This window comes from Blennius ocellaris (genome assembly GCF_963422515.1).
Source record: "Blennius ocellaris genome assembly, chromosome: 1".
In the NCBI taxonomy this organism is placed as follows: domain Eukaryota; kingdom Metazoa; phylum Chordata; class Actinopteri; order Blenniiformes; family Blenniidae; genus Blennius; species Blennius ocellaris.
In genome coordinates, this window is record NC_137650.1 from 29,403,098 (window position 1) to 29,425,096 (window position 21,999).

Below are 21,999 nucleotides of genomic sequence, written 5' to 3' on the forward strand. Positions count from 1 at the left end.
TTTTGGTTATCTGTTCGACACGAATGCTCAAATGCTAAATGGAAAAAATGAAAAATAAACGCGCACTTAACACGAGGGGCCAAACAACAACACGCTTACAGGAATGGAGAGTGGCAAACGCGTCGTCTACAATGTTCACTCCGAATCAGGTGAAGGTCTGAAAAGCTATTGAACGGTTTCAAAACAAAAAAAAATCTGGCGACATAAGCTCCGATGAGAGAAAAATCCTCAAGCATTAAACTCAATATGTCAATCACTTGTATTTGTCTGTTCAGACGGTTGCTTTGCTTAATGTTAAACATGTGAAAATGACTGGCTGGAAGAGAATGGTGTTGTATTGACAGAGAGGGAGGCAAAGCAGCAGGCAGTCAGCCACTCTGTTCTGCTTCACTGCAACATGGGAGGGAGGCCAGCACGCATGCACACACACACACACACACACACACACACACACACACACGCACACACGCACACACACACACGCACACACACACACAGATGTAAAAACACACATACAAGTATGTACACACGGGCAAGCACACACTTGCACAAATGAACACAGTCACACTCTCTCGCTGACTCTCTCCCTCCCTCTCTCTCTCTAATGCACGCACACACGCACACACACACACACACAGACACACACACACACACAGTGCAGCAGGTGAGGTGCCAGCACATCACAGCGCTGCCATTTTTCAGTGTCTTGCTCAGGGAGAAGCGCTCTGACATTTTATGAAGCACTCTGCAGAAATCAGCAGCTTGTAATGGCGGCTGGACTGTCACTCCTTTCCACTCCTCACACTCCCCCTATCTCCTTGCCTCACACTGCTTTTAAGATATTATCTCACTTGATTAGCATAATCTAATCAATTTTTTTACAAAATTGGCTTTTAATTACAAAGAACGATCTCGTCTTCTTACTCTCGGTTTAAGCTTTTGCGACTCAGAAAATGTGAGGCAAGAGGTAAAACAAAAGTGAAACGTTAGAAAACATTACCAATCACCTTCAGGATTAAACCGGGGGGGGATTGTCTGGGAGAATAATTTAGAGTATGGCAGTGTGATAATAACACCCAAACATCGTATTCAGACGCCACCGTCATTTGAGTTGAGACGGTGAAACAATGTATCCAGAAGAGTAAATCTGAAAGTGGCTGTTTACTCACATTTTTATCCTTGACTCTTGAAAGCAAGGCTGCTGATATCACTCTACGTGCTCAATGGAAAGGCCGAATGATTAGAAGCCCAGCTTTTAAATCTGCATAAAACCCCGGATCTATAACTATGATTAAGTCTCTGGCAGGTTGTTGTGCTTGACGGGCTTTCTGTTGAGCAATGATTAACCGCTACTGACTCTCCAAACTGCTGCGAACACATTAACACAATGTTTACATTCGGCAGACCCTTATTGGACCCATTACTGCCGTCGCTAAGCTCACACTCGTCTCCGGACGCCGAGTTGCCGGCAGCCCGTGGCCCCGACAATTTACAGTGATGACAAAGCTTGGCAACCGTGCTCTAAACTTTACCTTTAAAGTTTCACTCAGGGCCAACACATTTCAGAGTAACTCAGAATAGTATGCCCACAGGAAACAAATGTGATTCAACTTGAAATATGTGGGAAGTGTCAAGGCCAAATCTCTCAGTGTAGGCTACGCTATAAACCTTAAACTAAGCCGATTTCATTAATGTGACATTAGCATTCGTAATGAGAAAAGTGGGGGGGGGGGGGGGAACCCTTGGGACATCTTTGTACTGTTACAAAAAAGAAAAAAGAAATGCACATACACACGCATGCACTTGCCCACGCACACAGGCATAGACACACGTGCCGAAACGCCAACAAACACCAACACATAAGCTGCAATATCAGACAGTAATTTACATCCATATTACACAAGAATCACAAAAATGCAGCCAAAGTACAGAGGAGTGAAAACAGTGAAATTGCGTAGGTTTTAGAATGAAATATCACAGATTAGTTTCTGTAAACTCACTGTGACAGTTACTTCAACCTTTACTGATGAACAGAGCAAATAATCCCAGACAAATAAACCCTGGCATTCACTCCCACTCCACCATGCGCCAGATAGGACTGGAGGAAGAGGGGCCGCATCAAGAACAAATCCTCAACAATCTCATCAGTATATCCATAATATATCCTGTACACATATGTGCCGCTCTCAAACTCTGAGCTTGGGCGACATGAGACAACACGACTTGTTCATCCGTTCACAAAAAAACAATGCATACATTAAGCCGACGAGCGAGCTTCCCTGTGTTGATTTGTTGGGTTAGGTATTTGTTAAGTCAATATTGGTCGGGACGTTTCCAAATTCACCAAAGTAGCTAACGGGGACAAACTGAGGGCTTTTGCGTGATTGTTGTGGCGGTTGGCCGTGTGACTCAGTGTTAGAATAGCCTGATGGTGTTTACTGAAGAATCTTCCACACTGTGTTGCTGTATGAGCGTGTTGAGGCGATAACTCGTCTAAGATCGTCTTTTCCACATGTGTCAATACTTGCCTCTGCATCACATGGAGCATTTCTCATATTGGACATCCTGCCTTCTTATTGATAGTGTTACTAAACGCGTCAGAAATATGGCAATCAATCAAATGGATTGCCATGACGATCAATGTGAAACATACAGTATGGATGAATGGGATGTTGAGAAATTAAAAGCAAAACATGACACTTCCACGCACAGTATGAACAATCAGCCTACACAAAACGTGTTAGGGGTGACATGTGCTTCACAAAGGGATACTATAGAAGTTTATTGAAGTGTTAAATATAAATAAAACTTCTTTGACAGCCATGTGTCACATTTGAGATAGTTACATCGAGGAGGTGACGCTAACATCAATACAGCTTACCATTTTACTCCTCATCAAACCTCCCAGGCCATTTATAACATTTTGAAGTGATAAAACAACTAGAAATGAAAGAAATAGGCCACTAGCTAGTACATCCTAACTCCAGCTATAAAGACTTCAGCCTGCCCGTGTCACAACTACCATTTCATAACAAGCAACTCCAGACCTGAAGGGTGTTGCTGGGTAGCCACGAGATTTCTCAGTTCATTTAAGTGCTAAGCACTGAGATGCTGACTGCCTCCATTGACGGGAGGCCTTGTAACGATGTTTCCTGCTCCAAATCATGAAAGTGGTCTATAAACACCGAATAAACGCAACTTTGTCTGGATTTACAAGTCCACAAAAAATAGGCAGAGCCAGGCAAGAAAGGTCCCCAGCCAAAATGAGAGCAGTAACAGCTAACCGTGCGTACTTGGTATGTGGTTGGGACCATAAGGGTGTTGGGAATCCCCCGATGTTGTGTATTTCCCCATGTGGCTGTAATTGGCTTGATAAAGTTAAAGTGTGCTGCTTTCTGTTTATATGACAGTGTAGGAAATCTGCTGCAACTGTGTTGTAACTTGACGAAACAGTCACAACTGACAAAGGGTGTAACACGCAAATTGCTGTGCACCTGTTTCCCAATGTTCGGGTGATAATTCAAAGAAACATTCCTGTTCAACATGATGCAGTAATATTGAGGTTGATTTGGTTTAGTGGTGGAAAAGTTGCATAAACACATCTGGACTCGATATGTTTTGTGTTTTTTGCTTCAGGAAAAAAAGGACAAAGATGGGAGGAAATGATTAATTTCTAATCCCAACAAGATAATCAAACTAAGATGTGAACATCAACTCCGTTTTCTTTTGCCAAGTAACCTTAATAAAGGAAAACAAGCACTTCAAAATTGATACTAATTTTAAACTGCAATCCACATGTGTGACGACTGTCTTTGTCTGACTGAGTTCAAAATTAACTGAGTCCAAAATATCCACTCTTCAATGAACTCAGATTAACACCACAACTGTACAACACTGTGGCCACCACAGTTTGCCTGGAGGCATGCATAATGTTGCTTTGACACGATGTGTTCTTTCTATCTTCCTGCAGTTCTTTTTGTGCGACATCTGATTCAAAGCGGTTCTCAGAAACGTTGTTCTGAAAAGCCTGAATGAATGATGTTCCCAAAGTGAAAACATCATTGTCCAGTCCTTGTGTTTGTGTTCCAGTGTCCTGGCCTGGCTTTTCATCATTGGTAAATGACAAAATCGGGACAGGATATACAGTATCTAGCTGCACAAACAGAATATATCTGCTTGTTTTTTGTTTTTTTTTTCTTCATTCAATAAATATTAGATTTCACATTATTCTTTTTTCAAGGATGTGAAAGTCTGCTTTCACTGTAGTTCAAAGTGTGTTAAAATATGACACTTCAGTGCTTGCAAAGAGAATAAAAGCATAATAAATGAAGATCATAATGGGAAACAGCTTCACTCAACCATTTTTCCAGTATCACCTTTCTATTGCTCTATCCAGGACACTTTTTCTCCCCCCCGGGGGCAAATGTAGAAGACCCTTTTAAAAGTCCAGCTGTGCCTTTAAAAGACTTTGTCACATCTCCAATGAGGTGCTTTGAAATGCTGTGTCAAATATCCATAGAAAAGAGCCCCTTTCCACTGTGACATGGCCCTATTTCCTGTGTCACCACACTTTTTCGCTGCGATTTCACGAAAAAATGTCAAAATATTTGAGTTTCTATTGTTGACTGTGTCAAAGTCAGCTTTTTTTTATTGCACTGCAATCGCACTCCCACAGGTGTGTGTGTGTGTGTGTGTGTGTGTGTGTGTGTGTGCGTGCCTGTACACACACGCACACACACACACACACACAAAGTGTCAATGCCGTGTCACACTATCTTTTCACGTGAAACTTTATCCACAGGCCCATCCTCTGAATCGTAACACTTCCTAATGGTCCAGCCAATCACAATGCTTGCCATTACCTGCTATTTTTTTTTTTTGTCACCCGATATTATTGCAGGAGGAACGAAGACGAGCAAAGCATAATAGGTTTGGCTCTACCTGAATGTCTGGTAGTGTTTGATGTGTGTGTGCCTTGTGTCTGTGTCTGTGTCATGACGACGAGATTCCTGGTGTGGTGAGGCTGAAACCTGAAGCTGCCTGGGCCTGTTGTTGATAGCTGTGTCTCACCCACTCACTGCCCCAGAGGGAGTCGGGACCAAGACCACTGCTCAGGGTCTGTCTGTTCACACACATGAAACACAGGCTTGGATTACACAGAGCTCAAATATGACTCATGCCAAGGAGGGGGGGGGGGGGGCGGAGGAAGGCCCTCATGTGTTGTTTTGCACAAATGCACACGCAGACACAAAGACAGCACTGCCCACAATGAGAGCTGCATCACAGGCTCAGAGTGAGGACCTTGTGGTTCCACACACCTGCCAGAGACAGATGTTAAGAATAAATCAGAGAGAAGCTCGCAGTGGCGAGAAACTCCACACGAGCATAACTCCACTAGCTCACTCCACAGCGGCCTAAACAGGAGAGCAAACAGCTGCACATGACAACACACACCAGTGATGAAAGTAACAATAGCACGCATGCACCTGACATGCGTACAGAGAAAGGCTTCATCGGGATGGGTGCCCGAGTATTTTCCAGCTTCTGCCTCCCATGAGCAGCACTCATATTTGCTTGTGGCCCGAACACTGTTTTGCTGCTGCGTAGCCAGGTCCCATCCTCTGGAGCATGAGGGTGTTTAAGTGCAATTGTTCTGGAAGGAGCCGAAATCCTCTAACGACAGACAAACAAGTCACAACACGGCTGAAAGCAGTGTGGGTGGTGTGGAGAGGAAGCTCTCCCCCCCCCCCCGTTGCTGACTAGGTGAATTTCATGATTTCTTCATTTAAATATAGCACCACCGGCGTTACGAAGAGCCGATGTGCTCTCGAAGTCGACTCGTCGAGCGGCAGTGTTTTACAACAATATGTTCAAAAATCTATTTCAGGAGATGTTGACCTCTAAAAAGCTGAATTTAAACTCCAACACAACATCATCCCACATCCGTCAGTCATTGTGGCACACTTCCTGGTTTGAGAAACCATGTGTCATAAAAACTCAGATGAGTTCACACATGAACGTAGCTTTTGTCTAAACTGGCAGCCGTGTCAGTTGGGATCTTGTGTCACTTGCCTTTCTTTTTTTTTTTTTCTCAAGCGGTTGCTGTCGAACAGGCTGGAAAGGAGGCACAGTGGTCTGAGTTAGTGTGTGTGTGAGTGTGTGTGTCATCAACAGACACCATTCACGCTTTGTACCGTAGCTCAGAAACCGGATAAAACAGTGAATTAACCAGCAGTGCACTGACATTATCTCTTCCTTGCTGTCCTGGTATGCCAGCCCGCTGCGAAACTCAAAATATGTGGCATTCTGTCACGCCACCTCATGTGACTATGTGTGTACATACGTGCAAGTGTGTGTCTTCCAACTCGAGAAACAACTTGTTAACGTAGTTGTCTTCTTTTTGTATTCGAGGAAGAAGGCCATATGTGAACACTTAACCATCAAAACTTAAAAATCATAAATCATGCGACTGAGATGTTTTAATAATAGTGCCCGTGACAAATATAATTTAGATCTGACAAAAATAAGCAAGAATGTGTTTGTAGTGAGTGTCTCTTCCCAAAACAAAGTTTGCCTCGCTCCCTCCGAACAGTCACTGAGAAAAATAAAGCTCAAATGCAGCCCTTGTGATGCCGATGAGTCTAACATCCATGACTTAAGAGGTCAGGCAGCCCGTCCAGTTTGAGCATTAGGGGTTAAGGGGATGAAACCAAGTGTGAAATGTGAGAAGACAAGCCAACATGGTTTCTCAGGCAACAAATAGGAAGGCGACAAACATATCTCTATGACTGCAAGGAACGTGAGGTATGTTAGAAAGAAAGACTGTCACGTCATCCATGATTCATATGAGAGCAAGATGGAAAAAGAATTAGAGTGGCTTTTTGAACTGGCTGAGTTTAGACATGTTAATCAGTAATAGCCTGTTGTACTTCAGACGGGAGGAGTGTGAGCACATGGGCGTGTGTGTGTGTGTGTGCGCGCGCGCCTGTGTGTGTGTGTGTGTGTGTGTGTGTGTGTGTGTGTGTCTGGCAAGTACAACGCCACTTTGGATTTGAGCTTGTTGAAGCAAAAGAAAGCTCCAGACCAAGAGATAATCCATCTGGACTGTTTCCTTACAAAACATATGGAAAAATGCAGAAGGTTTTTCTTTTCCGCCCACAATAGCTATTAATATCTTGCACACAACATTTGCTCATGCCCCACTAAGGACTGGAATTCCTACTGAAACACAGTCATCTTGGAGGATTACAAAGAGGCGGTCAGGCATTTTCACACACTCACTGTATGTATTCTCTGTGTGCAAGGAAGGGAATAACGCCTCACAAACAAACTAATGGATCGTACTCAATGTATTATAGCCACTCTCACACGGAGGTTTGTACGTGCAGAAATTTCCGTAAAGAGAAGTGACATAATCTGAACCCTGAGACGCCAACGTGACTTATTATACCTCAGTCATTTAAACTGAAAAAAGCCTCTCCTTTGCTGCTTTAAAAATAATTCTCTCGCATATGAACAAGGACCCCTAAATAATCACGCTTACTACCTGACAGGGAATTGTCCACGGCAGCGCCGAAACCTGTTTCAAAATGACAGCTCTGTAAATTGTTTTAATTATAGCCGACGCAGATAACAGCCTGTGGAAACATCAACCTTTTTCTTCAAGTCGTCTGCAAGATGCAAACATACAGTATTCCCTGAAAATCGCAGTTTGTGTGTGTGTGTGTGTGTGTGTGTGTGTGTGTGTGTGTGTGTGTGTGTGTGTGTGTGTGTGTGTGTGTGTGTGTGTGTGTGTGTGTGTGTGTGTGTGTGTGTGTGTGTGTGTGTGTGTGTGTGTGTGTGAGTGTGTGTGTGTGTGTGTGTGTGTGTCTAAAAAAGAGAGACAGAGTGAGTGAGTGTGTGTGTGAGTATATGTGTGTGTGTGAATACAATATTCATTTTGCTGCAGGAGGACAATCTATGCATAACAATGAGAGGCGCTAATGAAATCAGCCATCAACCTGCGATACATACATATTAAAGCAGGACCTCAGAGTGTCATTCGCTTAGTGCATCATTTGTTCCCACTCATTTTTTTTTTCTCCCTGCCACCTGACCTTTAGAGTATGTACCCCCCCTCACTTCGCCACGCTAAAAATAGGAAGTGTACCTGCAGTATTGTGGCAAATATGCATACATGCGAAATGTGTTTGCAACATTCCACAGCCATGACAGTACATCTCAGAGATACATGTGGCACCCATTTGTGGACAGCGAGCACAAAAAAAACATGCTCTTTTGGGATTTACACTAAAAACTATACTCATGTTTGGTGATGGAAAGTTTCAGGAACTGACTACTACCTTTTAACGGATGATGTCAGCATTGTAAATGTTAACTACTGTCAGGGCTGCACCTTCGGCGGAGTGTCATATCATCCCAACTGCCAGGGAATCATGCTCCTCCCTTCCCTCAAAGCACGCTTCATAGCACTGGTCTCTCCGTCGCTCCCTCTCTCCCTAACCCCCACCCCCACGCTGGCAGGGAAATGGATCCCTCCACCTGACAGTGGCCATTTTGAGCCTTCTTCTCCTCTCCTCTCTACTCCTGCTTCCTGGTAAACAATGGGAGAGGGATAATTGATCAAACAGCCAGGGAACCCTCCGAGCAGGGGAAGGTCACCGCCCGCCAGCCCAGCTCACTAAGGAGGAGGAGGGGAGGAGATGGAGGTGGAAAGATGTATGTGTGTCAGCCTGTGTACTTGCATTAGTCTGTGTGTGTGTGTGTGTGTGTACATATCAGTATGCATACGTTGTATCTATTAATGTGTCTTTTGTGTGACCAACTGTGTAAAAGAAAAAAAAAAAAAAGAGGACACAGAGGCAGACAGAAAGTGTGGTCTTTAGTGTGTGTGTGTGTGTGTGTGTGTGTGTGTGTGTGTGTGTGTGTGTGTGTGTGTGTGTGTGTGTGTGTGTGTGTGTGTGTGTGTGTGTGTGTGTGTGTGTGTGTGTGTGTGTGTGGGTGTGTGTGTTGGGGGGTGGGGGTCCTTTCTGACGCTCTTGAGTTGCCATTTTTCTTCCCTGACAAAGACTCCATCTGCCACAGAGCCATTTGCTGCCTCCCGAGTCGGCAGAGCATTCTGCACGCCGCGTTCACCTTGATGTCACCTCTACACAGCTCACGCCTTGCTGACGCTGTACACACACAAGCTCACACACACACATACACGTACACACACGCTCATAGACACCTCCACCACAGGCACACAGCAACACACATCACTTTTTTCCTCGGCACACAGATGTACGTATACGCTCATTGTCTCCCACTCACAAACAAACACACATATTTCAGTTTCTGTCACGCGCACACACACACACACACACACACACACTTTGCACACTTTTGCACACACACACACACGCACATATTGAATGTGTATGTGTCGAGGCCCTCCCTTTCCTCTGCATGGCTGATATCACCGTGCAACCATCAGCGCTGTGCATTGTGGGAGTGTCTGTTGGGGCAGAGACGCGACAGGGGCTGAGGGATTCACACGCCTCTGAAAGACAGCCAGAGGGAGAGAGGGAGAGAAGCGGGAGGGGAGGGAGGCAGAGAAAGGGAGAGAGAGAGAGAGATATGGAGGGGGCCGGTAACTGGAAATGAGAGATGGCATTTTAAAGAGGAAGCTGAATTTCACCTGCAATTACCGTAGCTCCGGGGCACATGGCTCGGTTAAGAGACATTTCATTCCAAAGCCACCGCGTATAGCTGCGGCACTGAGCCCTGAGAGGCGCATAAAGAAGGAGGGAGAGGAGAAAATAGAGCGATGGAAAACTCTTCTCTGCCCAAGATGGCCCTCAGCAGATGCAGTGATGAAAGAGAGAAGGCAGCCAGGGATGTAACTGGTAAATGAAACCTAGCAGAAAAATGCAGCAAGGAAAGGGAAAGATCGGACAAAGACAAAGGGAAGGGAAGGGAAGGAAAGGAAGGTAAAGTAAGAGGACACAGAGGGATAAAAAGAAAGAAGAGATGGGGGGAAAGAAAACATGAAAAGACAAGAGGGGAGGAAAAGGGTATCTTATTCAACAGGCCCCAACTCAACCATCTGCACACCAGACTAGACAGCTGAACTGGGCCTCCGAGAGTGCGTGCGGACACACACACGCACACACACGCGCGCACACACACACACACACACACACACACACACACACACACACACACACACACACACACACACACACACACACTCTGAACAAAGAGCAAAAGGAACCAATAAACACAGATACTAACAGTCTTGAAGTCAAGCGCGGGGGGAAAAGTGAATGCGCTTAATGATTAATATTATTCCTGGTATTCGTTTGCTTCTTCAGATAAAACCTTTGCCTCTCGCCGTCTCTTCCTGCCTCCCTCTCTCACAACTCCAAATCAAGCTGTAATGGTTTCCCTGAGGCTCAATGTCCTGGCTAGTTTCACCAGGCACGCTGCTGTGTTTCATAGGAGAAGTGTGACTGCACAGAAACAGTAATGAGCTCTCACTGGGAGCTGGGGGCCTCCTGGCACTGCTAATGGCTCCTCTGGACTGCAGCTGTATCCAGGTTACAACCTGGCCATGGCCGACAGGCCCCGGGACACACGGGCACAGTCGGGACAAACTACTCACCGCCAAAAGGCACGGGTTAGAGGCAGAAGCCACATCCATGGCACTGGGTTGTGGGCAAACCGTCTTTGGGCGTGTGGGTGTTTTGAAGCGGAGGAGCAGAGGAGACGATTGTGGAGATGGGGTTACGGAGCGGGAGGCAGTACAGGATGTCAAGAGACAAGGGGGCCATGGCCGAAACAGAGGCCAGCGGATAAAGACGGTCGAAGAGATGTGGTGGTTTGGTCATAAATGCAGCAGATAGACCCAATAAAGCTGGAGGCTTTAAGAGGGCAACAGCTGGCATTGGATGAGTGTGTGTGTGTGTGTGTGTGTGTGTGTGTGTGTGTGTGTGTGTGTGTGTGTGTGTGTGTGTGTGTGTGTGTGTGTGTGTGTGTGTGTGTGTGTGTGTGTGTGTGTGTGTGTGTGTGTGTGTGTGTGTGTGTGTGTGTGTGTCTGTTCCACATAAAATGTGATTACACCTCACATGGTACCGTCTATCATCCTCACAACAAATAACAAGTGAGTTCCAATGATGTAAATCATTTATTTCTAAAGTGAAGAGTGTTTTGAGGCTGAGCAAGTAGAAGATGTGGTTAAGGTCAAATCGAGTCTATGTTTCACATTGATAGTTGATATTAAGTACCCAATGGTGGTGTGTGTGCGAGAGCGAGAGAGCGAGAGAGAGAGAGAGAGAGAGAGAGAGAGAGAGAGACAGAGAGAGAGAGAGAGAGCATATGCCTGTATGTGGCCTGCTTAATTATCTCCATATAGGAGGAACCCTTCAGACATGTGTAAGTGACACATGTAACACACTCATATACTGAGAACAAAACACAACAGCTCGCTGGTAAATATTGATCATCAGCTACGAATACACACTTGAACAACATGAGGTAAATCTTTAAAAGCTATAGAAAGAGTAAGGGGAAAGGATTTTTTTTTTTTAAAACAAGAAATGTGAGCTGCATGAATGTTAAAACCTTTAATCCAAATAGACACAATGAGATAAAACATTAGATAGAACCACAAAACAGAAGCATCATTCTGCTAATGATCAGCCAAATGCACATCCAAAGCAATGACAAACTACCATCCATTGATAGTTACAAAACAAAATTCATCAGTATATTAATACTAATAAACATAATGTGAATAAATAGACTGCTGCCTTTCTTACTTGGCCTCGCGCACATTAACAACCTTAAATTTGACGAGTCTCTCGAACGGAAAAAAAAAATATTCTCTCCAAGTACTGTGTTACTTGTAAGTAAGTGCAAGTAAAAGCTGGATCATCATTTGTTTTCAAACCCAACACTGAAACAGGCTTTAGTGCTGAGTCCGAGGAGCTCAAATTGCAATCCCGTTTGTATGCGGCTAAAAGGTTTGTGATGCATGAGGTTTAAATGTCTACTCCTAATGTTTCATAAATAACCAGTATACAATTATGTTGCATTATGACACCAAGAACTCAGCATTGTGTGTCAAACACCCCCCCCCCCCTCCTTCCCTACGACAAACACATTAAAGCACGCACACACCACTCCTGTTGCTACCCTCTCTGGGAAAGCTCACAGCTTGGGTTCTTTAGCTCCTGTTTTGTCTGGCCTCCATTCAAAATGGCCCCCTCATGACCACGCACATTATGAGCCGGGCAGGCAGCCCCTGAGTGGACTGAGGCTCCCTGGGTGCGAGCAGTGATTCATGGCAGAAGGGTCTGTAAAAGAGCAGCCTCGCCCCACGCATGCGGCTCTTCATGAGGGACAAGGAGAGCAGAGGCGGTTGGGCAGTGGGGGTGAATCAAAAGTCTGGCAACAGGCTTGAACCCTGTTGAGACCACGCGGGGCAAAGAGGAAGCATTAGAGGGACGGTCGGCGTTTTCTTCCATGCGCGGAAAGAGTGTGTGTGTGTGTTTGTGTGTGTGGGTGAAAGCAACCCAAAGAGACGTGAATGGGTAAGCCTCGAACTAATGCTTGGAGTGTGTCTGCTGAATCCACGCTGCTCCGTATCCCGAGGACAATCTCGCAGTGGCTTTTTAACAATCTTAGCTCCGAGGCAAGTACAAAGTACTAAATGTTTAGGCGTTATCTCAAACACTTTCCCAATCTAACAGAGCACCGGTTTAAAGGGCACGGTGAAAAAGACACTGTGAGAAACAAAGCAGGCTCATGAATAAGAGCTGAAAAATGATAGTAGTTGGTAGGATTGATGAAACTCTATTCAGGGTTTTGTGACAGGCAGCAAGACGCACAAATTCTTTCCCCTCAGGCTAGAAGGTGTAATTTCCCCCTCCACTGTCACCGGAGCCATGTAAAAAATTATCTATGGCTCAATGACTGACTGCTACTAAGTATTTCCAAGCAGTATTTTGTGCATACATCTATCCATCTTCTATCTATCCATCTATCCCCCCCCCCCCCCGCGTTTGTCTTTCTTTGCATGCAGATTGAGGCAACTCAGAATAGAAACGCTGGCACGCTGCTCCGATGTAACACACGGTGGGATGCGGATGGAAATGCTGGCCCCACAGGACACACGCACGCACACACATAAAGAACGGACTGCTGTGGGGCTGACGCAAGACTATCTCTGTCTCACGTGTCTCTCCCCTACGGCCGCCCGCTGCTCCTGACCTTCGAGATGTTTTTCTCTCTCCTTTCCCTCTCCCTTTATTCCTCTCTATTTCACACTCATAACACACGGGCGCGCGCGCGTGTGCCCGTGCGCGCGCACGCACGCACACACAGACAGACACCTCCCAGGCACTCAGTGTTTTGTCATTAAAAAGCATTGCATTTCAAGCAGATGGGGCTGCGTAAGCATTGCTGCTCCTCCACACAGCACCTTGGCTTAAGTACAGATAAGTCCGCATGCATTACAGTGCGCTCCCTTGAAATGCATGCCCCGCAAACAAGACGTGCAAACACATGCATGCACAGCCTTCCCAGAAGCGGAGCAAACACAGCCCAGCTGTGGAGGGATGCTTCGCATAGGTGCAGTGTGTCTTGGTTGTGTAATGCCCAAGTGACAGTTCAATACAAGGAAGCAGGAAAATGTCCTCTCGTCAAGAAAGGATTGTTCTTATTTGACTACATTTCGTAGTCCTTTCTGGTGACCGGTGGTCTGTGCCTTTCCTGTGGCAAAACACACACAAAGTTCAATGGGTTCATAAACACACTAATGTGCCCACACGCGCACGCAAACATACGTAAATGTAATATAATTATATCCCTGTGCCATTAGACACTTTGTCTCTGTCTTTCTTTCGCTTTCTCTCACTCTCAACATTTGCATATTCCTCTGGGTGTTTGAGTTGAGCAGCTCTTTCCTTCTCCCCTTACTCTTGTCTTCCAAGCAACAAATGTCAACTAATTACACCATAGCTGTTTGGATGAGCTCCATCTTTGCCTGTGCTCTGCTGTGCTTGTTCTCTATGGGGCTGCAGGAAGGAGTCAGGCAGCCAAGACACCAGTTAGGAGCAGCCAGCTGTGGGGGGTTGAGCTACAGAACACCCCCCACCCACCCACCCACCAAAAAAAAAAAACCTGACTCCTCAAGAGAAGATTCATCAATACTTATTCCAAATGATACAAGCAGCTTGCGCTGACCTGCAGGGGATATAATGTATCATTCACAGCCAGAGATGAAGCGCTTAACAGTTCAGCTTGATAGACTCAGCTCTGGTAACACAGAAGGATAAAAACTGTAGTCACGGGTGAAACAAGTATTTTTCTCTCTGAGCTCTGCATTGAAGTAGAAAAAAAAAAACTTCTTAGAAAATATCCCATTTCATCTGCTGACACACTTACAGGCACAGGGCCATCAAGTCAGGCAGGAGAGAAAGTGCAAGTCATTGTCTGTGTATTGAACAATAAACTGCCACCTTGGTGTGAGCGGAGTGAAGCCTTGAGGACGCAGCCGCGCCCCTGAGTACAGCTCGCGCTCACAAACAGACGGAGTGAGAAAAGGGGAAGAGTGAAACGGTCGGAGAGTTGAGGAGATTAAGGCTGCGCATCTCGGTGCACGTAAGCAACTGAACGTAATCCAAGATCCTCACCTAGAAGCACTGTCAGACACAGTTAACAGCCGTTTACATTCGGTGTTGGCACTGAACAGATAGCAAACTCAAAGGATGTTTATTAGGCGCACACGTTTCATACAAATATTCTGATTAGAATGAAATCTAATTAATTGCTTGATTCACTGAATGAACCCCGGATTTGTAATGTAATCATAACAACTGCTTTTCAAGGGGCTCTTGTTAAATTTAATTGGGGGAGAGAGAGAGAGAGAAAAGGGAAAAGAAAAAAAACATCCTCTTTCACTGAATGAATGAAAATCAAATTAGGCCTGAAACTGGAGGAGTCTGCAAGTTTGCTCCTGTGTGTCGCAAAAAAACCCCCAAAAAAACAACAACCCAACAACAAAAGCAGAAGTGTGGGACAATATATATCTTTAAAAGTCACGCATCAACTATTTTGCAACACATACATCACAGGGACAGAAGTGAAAGAGATGAGAAGTGGAAGCACTTTGGTATACTCACTGTTAGAAATGTCTTCAGCTCTTTGACATAACTGCTGTAACACCTGGAAAAAGCAGAAACAAAAGATCACTGCGGTTCAGGGTAAATGCGCCATCTGAGTCACAGGAGTAATGCGTCTCTGCCCATTTAAAAAAAACAAAAAACATTTCAATATGATTGTAGGATTAATGGCAGTATTGTGATAATCCCAGTGTTTTTTTTGTTGACAACTTGAGAGTGGGTGAAAACTAGTCAGATATCAAAGTTACAGTTACACAGCTTCGATTTGTGGTTTTCAGAGATATCAAACAAAACAAAAAACAAAAAATATATAGTGACGTCTGAAACACAGCTGTTGTGACACACACACACACACACGGATATTCACACCCAGAAAAAGTCTCTTTCTCCCTGAGCTTTTTTTTTTTTTTTTTTCCTGCAAAACCTGTTTGTTAGAAATGGATCTAGACATTGGAGCTTTGAGTACGAGGATATTTTCCCTAAACACAAGACAGTTCTTGCAGAGAACGAAGCCTCACCAGCGTTCTCACGCCCATCTCTCATACATAGTCTCTAAGGCCCTCCTGAGCACTTACAGCCGGTGCCTAATCTAAGCAGCTCACCATAACAGACACCACCCAGCTTTGTATACCACACTACAGCAAGCAAACACACACACACACACACTGATTTCATTTCATGAGTTTCAGTCAGGCTGATGTAACATATTCTTCAATATAAATAATGCCAAAGAAGATATTTCAGCTTGAATGTCAGGTGTAACTTGTGTCCGCATGGTTAGGTAGTAACAAAACACTGCACCTCCAAACTTCCAGTTCTCGGCAAACACGCGCACACACAGAAGACGCGGGAAGCCTGGGTCTTGCAGATATATTTCCCGACACACCAACACACAAGCAGAGTTACAGCATGTGTGGGTAGCTATCTAACAAGGTTTTGTTGTCAGTAAATAAATCCATCTGGTAAACGGCAACAGAATCAAGTCTGGTGGATGCTTCATCTGCACGGACGTGGTCACATGGTGCGCAGCCTTATTGGACAAGCTTTGGTTTGTAGTCATTTTTTTAAATGTCACTCGTTGAAAAGGTAACAAAAGACATACATTGCGAGTGATTTCCTAATATGCCCCTGTCATGTTAAAGTCTGTGGCTCATAAAGAAACTTAACATCTGTGATTACGGCTCAATTTATCCCTAAACAGGAATCACCTCGACTGACTGTGTTGATAATGACCAAACTGATCGAAGTGTAATGGTTCTCTTCATGACACACACGCACGCGCGCACGCACGCACGCGCGCACGCACGCACACACGCACACACGCACACACGCACACACACACACACACACACACACACACACACACACACACACACACACACACACACACACACAAATACTTTGATAACTCATCGCAGTGATAATGATAACAGAGAGCCAGGTAAGCTGAATTCATCTTCAGCTTTTTCATAAAGGCCTATTAGGGGATGATTAAAGGATCTCTGCTCACAAGACTTCAGCACAGAACAGAAAATGATTTGCCAGCCACGGAGCAGGTGAATTACACTGGATAAGAAAGCCAGTGCTGTCTGCCATCATTTGCCTGACTGGGAATCAGGCTGTTAGTCTATTAACCCCATTTTACTGTAAGATCTTAGCAGTTTTACATCAATAGCAGATGGATGAAATATCACAAAACACACACTTCTTCCCTCAGCCATAGAGCCTGAAGTCTTTTCCAGCTGCAGTGTCCTTATAAATAATGTCAGTTTATCATGTCAAGGCTGTAACAAACAATGCACTGCTACATAAGCCAAGCTTTCTTTATTGCAAAAGATTGTTTCACGATACAAAGAAGATCTTTTGACTAATACAAGTACTAATACATTACTTTTCACAAATGCTTGTTTTGTCCAATTTACACTGAAAACCGTCCAACGTATTTTCTTTATCCTATCACGTAAATCAGAAACACAAAGAATATTCACTATAGATTAAGTAAAAGCAGAAGAAGTTAATGGATCCTTTTAAAAACACGCCAAATGAATAAATCATTCATAACTATGGTTTCTACCAGGTTTATGTCACGTAATCAAATAGCCATGTGGTTGTTTATCTTATATGACAAATTCAAATAACTGTTTATCAACGCGCAAATAGTGAGATAATTAAATCACCCTACAAGGGGGAAAAAACATCAGGTTGTATGAATGGAATCCTTCTAATTATGTTTCTGAACGCAACACAAAACTATTTTATAGCCCATATCAAAGCGATTCAACAAATTACTGCCCTAAGTTATATGAGGTATTACTGATACTCCGTTCCGAGGAACAATCTGAATGTCAACTTAATAATAGCCATCATACTTAGTAATTTCCATCAAATTAACTTAAAAGGCAGAAAAGAAGGGGGGGAAAAAAACAGGAACTATCCACAAACTTATAATTACCTGCATTTACTCTGCAGGCATGCTTACACATGGACAGTGCACTGCTTAACTGTTATGACGTCTCTCGGAATGGTCTTGTTTGGTTTCCCTAATCTACCCCTGCTGCCTCAGCCAAACAGATGTTGACTTTACTGGTGGATTCATACTGCAGCTCCGAGGCATCTGCACAGGGCTAAATACAAGGGTCGTACTTTTGTACACCACAAGAAAAGGAAAGAAGGAAAGAAAGGAGGACAGAAAGAAGGAAAGAAAGAAAGAAAGAAAGAAAGAACAATCCCTCCATGCTTCATGTAAGCCACCAGTTTATTTTTAATAGTACCAAAAAAAAAAAAAAAAAAAAACTCTGTTGGCATTCGAGCGTGGAAAACAAGTGTACTCTGAAAATATACATATTGAGATTGGCCTAAAATCCCTTGCATTTTAATATTTGATGCCTTGTTAGAAGAGCGACACCGGTGAGGTGTTTGTCTCTGTTGTCTCTCCTGATCTCTGGCACACCGGGCCCTGTGGGAGTGAGTTTAGCGAGACTTGGCCACGGACATTTTCCTGAAGCCCCCAGAACAAAACAGGCAAGTCTTGACAATCTGTCCGCCACCGAGTCGTCACACAATCAGTTGCAGGAAACCAATCCCTAAATAGCAGTGATTCATCTCTTCATCACACACAATCCCCCCCCCCACCCCCCCCCCCCCCTCTCTCTCTCGCTCTCTGCGTGTCTTACCCTATCTGTCTCAACCCCCCGCCACCACCACACCCCCAGTGTGGTCTCTCATGCTGCTTAAAAATAAGTGCTTCTCCCAGCTTTCTTTTGCCCTGTGATTTACTGGCAGTGTTTAACTGCAGGGCAGCATCTTTTATCGTTACATGATCTGGGGCTGAAAGCTGACAAAATGGAATCTCTATGCAAGTACTTTTGTATGTGAGTAAGTGTATGTTCAGGGCAAGTAAGAGGGAGAACGGAGGAATAAAGAACTTGTGAGAAACATTTGTCTAAGTGCAATTTAAATCCACCCAGCCTCCCGGTGCTGTGTGTGTGCGTGTGTGTGTGTTTGTCATTCCACTAAATGGTTTCTTCCTTGACTTGATGGAGCAAGTGCCATCTCAAGGGAACGGGTTCCACCACACAGCGAAGTAGAGCGCTTTGAGAATGGTGAAAAGCTCAGAACATTAGTGCCTCCCATTTATGAGAGGTAGAATATAGATATGAAATACCAGACTTGCGCTCTGCCGTAGTCTCATCTCCGTATTCACGCATGTTTTTTATGTGGTCCCGATAACTTTTTTTTTTCTATAAAATGGCAGAGAGCCCATCGCTGCATTAGGCAAGCCACTTTTATTCCTTGCTCCTCTTTGTGAGATAAATCTCCCGTCAGATACGCAAGTCATCCTGCACTCGCTGTTGACTGTCCACGGCCGCATTTAAAATAAAAAAAATAAAAAAAATATCAGTATCTGTACAGTATGCGACCAGATCATCGCCAGTGGATAATCAGGCCTACACAACAGGTTCAGCATATCGTTACAGCCCTGATGATCCATCAAGATGACGTGTGAAGGTCAGAGTAGCCGTGACCAACACAGCTGTCACATCTCCTCCCAGCACCCTCTTGGCTAACTGGCCTTCCAAAACACTCAGCACAAAACACGGCCAACTGGGGAGCACGAGGGGCCAGGGCCAAAGGAGCATTGCCTATCACCCAGGCCGGACTTGTATCGCGACATGATTACGCTCCATACAATAGCACAAGATGAGTTGAAAAGGCGAATCAGAACTGAGGTTTTTTTTGGTGTAATGCCATTGCAGTGATGATAAGATAGCTGTTGGCCTCCCTTCCAATGAAACACATAACGCCATCTATAAGTATTGGCTCTTCCAAATTCAATCCCACACACCAAAATGTTTTAAGTGACTACCAGCACCACTGAACAAGAGGAAATGGATAGAGTGAAGCTGTGCAAGGGAGCAGATGTGAATCCACTTTGATTCCACTGCTTATGTGTGCGAGTGTGGAGCTTCTATTAAATGGATCTACTGTCTCCTTGATCAAGGGAGTCAATAAAGGGCCAGTCCTGTCAAAGCCTCGGGGGTAAGTGTGTATGCACATATGTGTCCGTGTGTGTATATGTGTGCCTGTGTCTGTGTTGTGGACAGATTTTGAAGTACTCTGACAGGTGAGTGATTGAGTGCTTTCATTTCCCTCCAGCGACATCAAGAAGCACACACAAACACATGTGCAACACACACACACACACACACACACGGTGCTGGATGAAGAGAGAGAGTGCAAGAGAGAGAGAGAGAGAGAGAGAGAGCAAGAGGAAGAGAGAGCTGTTGTTTCCTAAAGGATGCTGCTCCTGCCTGCATGCTTAAATTAGCTCTAAATGTTTGGATTACACACGGGAGCTCTCACAGAGGATTTAGCAGCCATAGCCTAGAGTCCAGGGGATGTGTGGTTGTTTCCATCTACATCCACATGCAAAAGTACACATGCACTTACACGCACACACGCAAAACACACACACACACACAGATATGTGCTCTTACAGATCGAAAGTCAATCAAATACCACCCCTTTCCTCTGTACCCTCGACAACTCGTTCGTTCAATCCAAAGCAAAGTAAATACGGAGACAATTTGAATTCCAAAAATGAATTTAAAGCAAAGAGATGTTTAAATGGTGTAACCGGGAACAACACCGAATCCCGTTCATTAGGTTTATTGGTCTGGGGAGGTACGTTCTCAAAAGTGGAGTCCCTTTTGGCTTCGTTTAGTGGGGGGAGGATAGGGTATGTTCGCAGATGCAGAGACAGAGGAGAGAAAAGGAGAAGGGGAATGAAGGAGGTCAGTGCCCCCAGCCTCAGATAAAGGCCGTCTCCCTCCCTTCTGCCTCAGCTTTCGAAGCCCCTGCCAGGATCGAGAGGCGTCTCACGTTACAGCTGTCTCTCAGTGTCATCGTTCAGAAAGAGAGCGCACAAGTGGGAGAGAGAGAGAGAGGGAGAGGGAGAGGGAGAGGGAGAGAGAGAAACAGACAGACAAACAGACGGAGAGAGGGGGAAAACGGGACAATGCCACAGACTGAGTAGGGCTTGGCTTTCAGAGCTGGACAAGAGAAAAAAAACTACAACAGCGCAGCAGCAGGTTCAACTGGATGAGAAAACCCGATGTGATCTGGCAGCCCGGTGGTGTTTTTAATAAGCCGTTAATGCGACATGCATTTTCACTACAATGTAGAAGCGTTTTGAAACCACTGAAATGTGCCGTTGACCTTTTCATGACAAATTATTTCAAAAAGGTAGCACGAACAGACCGACTCAGATCATTTTCTCCGCACCATCTGGGACTAACTGAACACCCTGACAATTCCCCCCAGAAGAAAAAAAAAAGGGGAAATTATTGTTTCAATACCTTGTTTAGTGTGCTGAGAGAACAAGAGTAAGTAAGAGTAAGTGAGATAACTGGGACTCTAACACTGCGTGCTATAGGGCTTCTGAGGATTAGACATCGTTGAGTTGCCGCTCTACACAGGAGCATCCTATTTTAACCTTAAAATGCTAAAAACAGCAGCTTGTCCCTGGTCCAGTAATGACTAATCCGATGACTGCTCGCATTTCTGCCTGCACAGCTAACAAGGTCAGGCCACACAGGTCAGTTCTAAGATGAGTTCATTTCAGTCTGGTTCTTTCTTGAATAGAAGCAGAGGATAGTGCTCAATTCATAAAAACTTTATGGGGAGAAAATGCAGCATATGCAGATTTGGGCTCCGAACTATAGCACTTCACACAGCCGGCACTCAAGAGCCGATTGTATCAGTGTCTTACATAAAACACGGCTCTGAACAAATGCACATATAGCTATTGTGCAGCTATAAACCGCATTCCTATTTGTTTGTCCTCCATCGTTGTCATTTCTCAGGGTGCCACGTAGGAGTTAAATATTTTAAATTCTGGCTTCGCTTGGAGCAGGCTTTGCCAGCGCAGCTAAAATAAAAAGCCTTTGTGACAGCAGTGACCAGATTTTAAATGCTGGAGAAGATCAATAAAAAGGGGGCTGTCGAGGCGCAATCTCATGCATTTGTGTGTGTGTGTATATGTTCGTGTGCGAGTGTGTCCTTTCCCTATGCATAAACGCTTGCGTTCGGACAGCAAATGTGTGTGTGTGTGTGTGTGTGTGTGTGTGTGTGTGTGTGTGTGTGTGTGTGTGTGTGTGTGTGTGTGTGTGTGTGTGTGTGTGTGTGTGTGTGTGTGTGTGTGTGTCAAGCTGTTTGTATTTGGAGGCTGTGTCACCCATGTGTACGTGCATCCTAACACCTACCAAGGCTCACAGCTCCCTCGCCTGCTACAAGCTATTCTATAGTATCATCAAGAACCAACTGACCCAGG

General features: G+C 44.8%; 1 protein-coding gene across 7 annotated transcripts in view; it reads right to left on the reverse strand.

Moving 5' to 3' along the window:
- baz2ba (bromodomain adjacent to zinc finger domain, 2Ba) overlaps nt 1-21,999 on the reverse strand; it is a 68,005-nt gene that overhangs the window by 39,895 nt on the left and 6,111 nt on the right. For 6 of the 7 annotated variants that reach the window (XM_080495288.1, XM_080495291.1, XM_080495289.1 and 3 more), the window contains exon 2: nt 15,168-15,210. The exons of the other annotated variant lie outside the window; for it this stretch is intronic. The gene's annotated coding sequence lies outside the window, so the exon portion shown is untranslated. The remainder of the gene's footprint in view (nt 1-15,167; nt 15,211-21,999) is intronic. 7 annotated transcript variants of the gene reach the window in all.